The 7,177-nt window shown below is 41.9% G+C and overlaps 1 long non-coding RNA gene across 1 annotated transcript; it reads right to left on the bottom strand.

Annotated features, from left to right (window-relative positions):
* Positions 1 to 2,045: 2,045 nt before the first annotated feature.
* LOC111826913 lies at positions 2,046 to 6,696 on the bottom strand. The gene is made up of 4 exons (XR_002830365.1): positions 6,662 to 6,696; positions 6,491 to 6,531; positions 6,215 to 6,274; positions 2,046 to 2,487 (listed from the first exon to the last, which is right to left on the bottom strand). It is a non-coding gene; the product is annotated as an uncharacterized LOC111826913 (long non-coding RNA).
* Between the last annotated feature and the right edge of the window lie 481 nt (positions 6,697 to 7,177).

The following is a 7,177-nucleotide window of genomic DNA, read 5'->3' as shown; positions in this document are numbered from 1 at the left end:
CATGAGACTGGAAAGAGGTGGATTTAGGAGGTTAGCAAGCAATCTCTTTGGTATGGATAAATGGAGCTGAGCCCCACCTCATTGTGACCCGATTCTCAAATTCTACTTTCAGGATTGGTTCATCTGCTGCATGTATTATCAAGCAATAGTGGACTACTTTGACCCCTGTGCTTTTATCCTTCTTTGCAGAGGAGATCGCCGGCATTCTGCAAGACTATTAAACAGCAACAAGGAAATAAAATCGGCCATGTTAGCTCCTGAGCTTCTGCAGCACTCCTTGCATCTGTGGAGGTCCCCTCTCACCAATGGTTTTACTAGTTTTTCTTGCAGATTTTATAAAATCCTCTTTGCATGAGACACCTCCACCAGGAATTCTGCTCTGTTCTCTTGACTGTTGACTGAAATTGAGAATTTTATTCATCCTTTAAGGTCTACTTCACCTCTTGCAACTTCACAATGTAGTTGGGAATTGTCTCTCCCCGCTCTGAACTCCTAGTTATGGTCCGATCATACCTTGACCTAAACTAAAGTTGCCTGATAGCTTTTCATGTAAAGACTGTCTTTTTCTTCCTTACGCCTTCCAGAGAGCCTTGAAGACACTCAGGCTCAGTAAGGTACTCAGGCTCGGTAAGTACTTGAATTAATAAGCAGTCATATGGATCCCCACAGGAATACTCTCTCACTGCAAGCCAAATGCAAGCCTGGTACAAGACCAGGGAGAGCTGTGGCCAGGCCCACTCCTCTGCTGTGCGTTTCTGTGCGACTGCATGTCTCTCTCAGATGAAGCCATTTCTTTCAGATTCCTTGGGAAAATATCCCAGGCATGTACGACAAAAGTCACCACTCTGGGCAGGGGACTGACTGTCCGGCTGAATTTATGTTTCTGCCCTCAAGGATTGTGGAGCTAAACTGCAAAAAGGGCAGTGCCCAGAAAGAAGAGGAGATTGTGGTGTGAATGCCATCACTGGACCTCCTGGCCCTGATGCAGCCAAAGGGCACTGCCCACTCTCTATAGGACTGTTATTAACAGCTAAAGGGTGTCCTGTGAGCGTCAAAGGAAAGTTCACATTTCCATGGAAGGCCCAGAGGCCAAGGGGGAGGTCAGCTGCATCTGTGGAGCTTTTGTCTGGTTGTTCTTTGTTAAAACCCACATGTGGGCCTATTTTGATCTCTCGCATCCCTGCATGTGTTTCTGGGTGGATGGGAATGCTGTGCAGCTGGACCCTGAGTAATGGTTCCGGCCTTCAACAAACTCCTCCGAGGAGCTGTTTAGACAGGGTCGCATTCTGCTCTCAATTTCCAATTTGGCAAAGGAAACTGCATATTCATCTCATCAAATGAGGGGAGAGTTCAGGGCGTTGCCACCAAATTTTCCTCTCTTCCCACATGTGCAAGTCATGAAGAAAAAGTTCTGACTGTTTTTCTGCAATGTCAATTTATGTGCGTCGGTGCCAGCTGAGTCCCTGGCACATAGTAGGTGTTATTTTCTAACTTTTCATTGTGAAATATTCCAAGTATGTACAAAGACAGAATATCTAAGATTTTGGGCACATAAAACGGTACCTATCACTCAGTTTTAATATTTATGAACTCATAGCCAATTAGGATTAGGGTGAGGCAAAGTGGGTTTACAGTTGTGAGAATGCGAAACATAGAGTTTATTCTTATATTATTATTTATTAATTATTGCATTATTTTCCATACAAAAAACTTTTAACCTACTTTTGCCCCACCCTGTATTGTTTTATATAAAACACCACTCACTTCCTCTACCCCATCTGCATTGTTTTGAAATGAATTCCAGATATTATTGAATTCCTTCCATAAACAGTTCTGTATGAATCTCTAAGAGAGGATTCTTTAAATAAGAAGAAAAACAACATAGCTATAATACCACTATCACATCTAAAAAAATAGCAATAAGTCCTTAATATCATCAAATAGGACACTAGCCAGTGTTCAATTATAAATTGTCTCATAAATATTGTAATTTTTCAAAAGTTTCTTTATTTGACTCAGAATCTAAACAAGGTCCATACATTATGATTGGTTGCTATGTTTTATTATGTTTCTTTTCATCTATAGTTTCCCCCTCTACCTCTCATAGTCTCTCTCTCTCTCTCTCTCTCTCTTTCTCTCTCTCTCTCTCTCTCCTTTTCTTGAAGAAGCTGAGTTGTTAGCTTCTAGCAGTCTCGAGTTTTCGAGCTCCCAGTGGTCTCATTGTACATGTTTCTTTGTCTTTTGGGTTTCCTCTAAATTGTTAGTTAGATATTGGGCTTGATCGGCTTCAGGTCTAATTTTTTTTTTTTTTTGAGGATTGCTTCATAGATGCTGTATTTCTCCATCAGGAAACATGTAACATCTGGTTTCTCTCTTTTTGTGATACTAGCAGCTATTGATGATTAATTTCTACATCCATTAATTCATTCAAAGTTGTGAAATGGTGGTGATGATACATTCATTCTTCATTTCATAGCTGTATTATTTCTATAAAGAGAAGAGAAACTTCTGCTTGGTTAACCAATGCATCATTCACGTAGGAAAGGCAGGATAATGAAAAAATAAAAACTGATTCACCAGACTCCTCTAAGTGTGACCAATTATTATTGTTTAGAATCAACATGAACACATGAATTTTAAACATATTTGATGTATTTTAATCTGTTGCATTTACTATCATCATTGATTTTCAAACTGTCCATCTTTGGCCAGTAGGAACCACTTAAAGTTGGCTCTCTAGTCTTTTGATGCAATCCCAATAGTCTTTGATAACTTTGTTTTTTATCTGGTATGACAAGATGTTCCAGGCACATCTTGTGCATTTCCTGCTCTAAATATGGAATCAGCTGTTTCTCCAGAGAGCCCTGTTCTTTTTAGTGGGAAAGTGTTGCTGGAGCTCACTCTGGTAATGAAATGGGTGCTCAGCTAACTGGTTACGTTACTCGTTTCTGGGACGTTTTAGTAGACAGGAAATATGTTTATTTCTTAAGATAAGTACATCATGAGTTCATAGTAATACTTCCAATTCAAATTCAGCATTCTAGGGATGTTGCTTAACATCTTTCATTCTACATTTTCTTTCTTCCAAAGTTGAGAATCCTAGTTTTCAAAGACACTGGAAATGACACTTTATCACAAAATTATGAATTTGTTCTATCATACAACACACACACATCTCAGAAAAACTACCAACCAACACTTACACCAACAACAGGATTCCTGAAAAGAGTTTAAGTGGGTTTTGTTTTCGTTTGAGTTCTTATTGTCCCCAGGGAATATCCCACTAGGGACCTGCAGTCAAGCTGAAGTTTTCAACTCTCATGAAGTAGTTCTACTCTGAGTGGTTATGCAAACTACTCACATTTAGGATCATTTGTTATTTTATCTTCCAGGATTAGCTTTTCTTAAATGTAATTTTATAAAATACAGGGTTCCAAGGTCAAATCTATGAAACAAGATATATTAAAGTAGTCTAGCTTCTTTTTCATATCTCCTTTACCCTATTTCCTCCTATATCTAATAGGCAATCATTTATTTCTAAATTTCATGATCTTTTTATTGCTTGTTTTTAAAACATTACACTCACATACAGATACATATTTTCTTTTTTTAGGTATATATATACAATTTTCTCTAATTTTGTTTCTTGCTATATCTTGGAGATCACTCCATAATAATATATAGAGATATTTTTCACTCCATAATAATATATAGAGGGTTTTTTTCCCTTTTTTAGACTGGTTTAGTTTACTCAAGCAGTCCCTTAATCATGGGTATTTTAGTTCTTTCATCTTTGTTGACAAAAATAGTAACAGCCTGGTTCTCTCTCTCTCTCTCTCTTTCTCTCTCTCTCTCTCTCTCTCTCTCTCTCTCTCTCTCTCTCCTTCTTTCTCTCTCTTTCTGGATTTTCAACTGTATAGCTTTGAATGGGTTCCTAAAAATGGGATTGCTGGATACATAGTAGTTCAAAAAATTTTTTTAAACAATCTCAAACTTAAAGCAAAATTGCAAATAAAGTACAAAGAATAATGTTTTCCCTGCACCACTTGAGAGTAAGTTGCCATCATATGTCCCATCACCAGTGAATACTTTAGTATGTTTTTCCTATAAGCAAAGACATTCACCCACATAATAACAATACACCTACCCAAATCAGGAAAGTAACAGTTGTCTAATACTATCATCTAACCCTTGGACTCCATTCAACCTTCCCCAATGATACCCTTTAAAGTGAAAGGATACGGTTCGGAATCACACTGCATGTTGGTGGCTCATCTCTTCAGTCTCTCATTTTGGAACAGCTCTCGCTTCCCTTAACTTCCATGACCTCAATATGTGTGATGACTACAAGTCTGTTTTTTTGTTGTATGTTCCTCAATTTGGGCTCACCGTATTACTAGATTATTTTTGAAAGATGTATTGGGTTAATGTTGATCATGTTCTCCCTCAGTAGTGTCGGATCTTGGAGGAGAAGGTGGAGCAGGATGAAGGGGAAGAAATAGCCCTCTCACAGAGAGGGGCCCATCTCCTTTGGAAATGTGTTTATCTTACTGTACACTAACGGTCGGGGCCTCTTAAAGGAGGGTGCGGGAGGGGGAGAGGAAGCCGATTCCCCAGGAAGCTCTGCCAGATAAGAAATCTGGGACTCTGTAAACTCATCTGCTTCTGTGTTTTTGTACTGTCCCTCCTTAGTTTCCTCCTTGGTTCCAGTAAGGGTATCTGTGGGGAGGGAAAACACACACACACACACACACACACACACACACACAACCTCAGCTTTGTTTCAGCTGAACTAAGGGAAAAGAGATGGATCAAGAGAGCTTGTCAAGAAAGAGTGCCACGTATGGTGAATCTATCTTCCTCAGGAGTCAAAATTGTCAACTGACCCTTAAGTAAAAATGAATTGGCCCTGGTCAGTTGCTCAGTGATTAGAGTGTCAGCCCGAGGACCAAAGGTCTCAGGTTTGATTCCTGGTCAAGGGCACGTGAATTGTCAGGTTTGATCCCCAGGCCCATTGGGGCAGTTGTCAGTCGATGTGTCTCTCTCACATGGATGTTTCTCTCTCTCCCTCTCTCTCCTCCTTCTCCCTCCTTTCCACTCTCTAAAAGATCAATGGAAAAAATATTTTCAGGTGAGGATTAAATAAATAAGTAAATAAATAAATATAAAAAGGTAAAGTGAAATAATGTACGGAAGATGCCTACACATAGCAAGCACTGGGTGAGTAGCTGACAGTGAAGAGCTCCGCCTCCCTCCTGGGAAGGACTCTGTTCACACTCCTACTATAGGCCCTACCTTGTTGAAACCGTCAGTGTCTCTCTTCTCTATGGGCCCGAGGCCACCTGGGTGGGGGCCATAAACTCTTATTAGAATCAAGCAAGTGAAATGGCATGCGTTGAACAGCATCCCATTACTGTGGCTCTAAGCTGCCTAACCCACTAGTAGCCATACTTAGCAGGGCTTTGGTCAGATGGCAGGAATCTTCTCCAGAAAGCGGTGTTGTAAGGGCACACATTATGGGAGGAGAAAGGAGAAGGGTGGGAGTATTCCCAAGATGGACATGGTGACTATCTACTTAATTACCTTCGTAGGCTCAATAGCCAGAGTAATTTTATTTAAAGTGAATTTGAGAGAAGAAAGGGAAGGAAGTTAAAGAATGTGTGACCCTGACCAGTGTGGCTCAGTTGGTTGAGAGTCTTCTGTGCACTGAAAGGTTGCTGGTTAGATTCCTGGGCAGGGCACATGCCCGGGTTGTGGGCTCCATCCCCCGGAACGGGTGTGCAGGAGGCAGCTGGTAGATGTTGTGCTCTCACATCAATGTTTCTCTCTCCCTCACCCTTTCTCTCTCTCTGAAAATCAATAGACTATTTTTAATAATAATAATAATAATAATAATAATAATTTGTGATTGACTTCTCTAAGGATTGGCTCATCTGGTCAGAAGCTCTGAAGTGCTAGGTTGGGGTCAAGTGCCCTGAGCCAGGGCCCCAAACAGGGTTCGCTATGCTGGTGTGTGGGGGGGGAGGGAGAGGGAGGGCCTCCTCTCCAGCTGCACTCCACCCACAGAGTCCAATGGTGGCGGCCCTGCTGAGGGGCCTGGCTCAAGTTGTTATGGCCTTTGGGGAAGTTGGTGTGATGGTGAGGAATGGCACCTCCTTGATGAGGCTCGAAGACACCTGGGCCTCGATGTGAGGCTGCAGAACTTTGCACTTACATCCTCGCTGGGTTGCTGCTGTGGCGCTGAGGATGTGGAGGCTCCCCCTGAACAGAGTGCCTGTAAGAGAGTCACAGTCCAGGCATCCCAAGCCAGCTGTCTTCCCAGAAAACCCACCCCCATGAGAGTTGGTTGAGCAGGGAACACAACCCAGCCAGAAACCGTTGAGGTGTGAGGCTTGTGCACAATGATTTTACTTCAGTGGAAATTTTCACCAGCACCAGGAGCAGCACACGAGAGAGAACCCTTTCATAGGGCATGTGGAGAGGATCTCACCTGCAAAGCTGCAATTTCCATGTGTCACGGGAGCCTTTTACCTGCAGGGAGATTGGAAAGAACTTTCTGACCATCTCAGGCCATCTCCAGCTAGAGGTCACTCACCCCGGGGACAGGCCAAACAAAGTCTCTAAGTGTGGGTGACTTTTCAAAGAAGAAAAAACATCACACCTTGGGAAAATGCAAGAAAGCCGCTGGCTACAAGCACCACCGGGGTCTCCATACTGGAAGACATGAATGTGGGGAATCTTTTACCAGTAGAATTTGTTGTCATCAGAGAGTTCACACTGGAGAAAGGCCTTTGAGAGCAGTGAATGTGGGGAATCTTTTACCAGTAGAATTAGTTATCATCAGAGTGTTCACACTGGAGAAAGGCCTTTGAGAGCAGTGAATGTGGGGAATCTTTTACCAGTAGAATTTGTTATCATCAGAGAGTTCACACTGGAGAAAGGCCTTTGAGAGCAGTGAATGTGGGGAATCTTTTACCAGTAGAATTTGTTATCATCAGAGAGTTCACACTAGAGAAAGGCCTTTGAGAGCAGTGAATGTGGGGAATCTTTTACCACTAGCCCTGGCCCCTGTTCACACTGGAGAGAAGCTTTCAATACGGAGCAAAAGTGAGAAATCATTTAGCCATAAATAGATGCCCTCTTCACACTACGTAATGCTTAGATTTTAGGGAATGTG

The sequence above is a fragment of the Myotis lucifugus genome, unplaced genomic scaffold (genome assembly GCF_000147115.1).
Source record: "Myotis lucifugus unplaced genomic scaffold, Myoluc2.0 scaffold_110, whole genome shotgun sequence".
Lineage (NCBI taxonomy): Eukaryota > Metazoa > Chordata > Mammalia > Chiroptera > Vespertilionidae > Myotis > Myotis lucifugus.
This window is presented reverse-complemented; position numbering and strand designations above follow the sequence as displayed.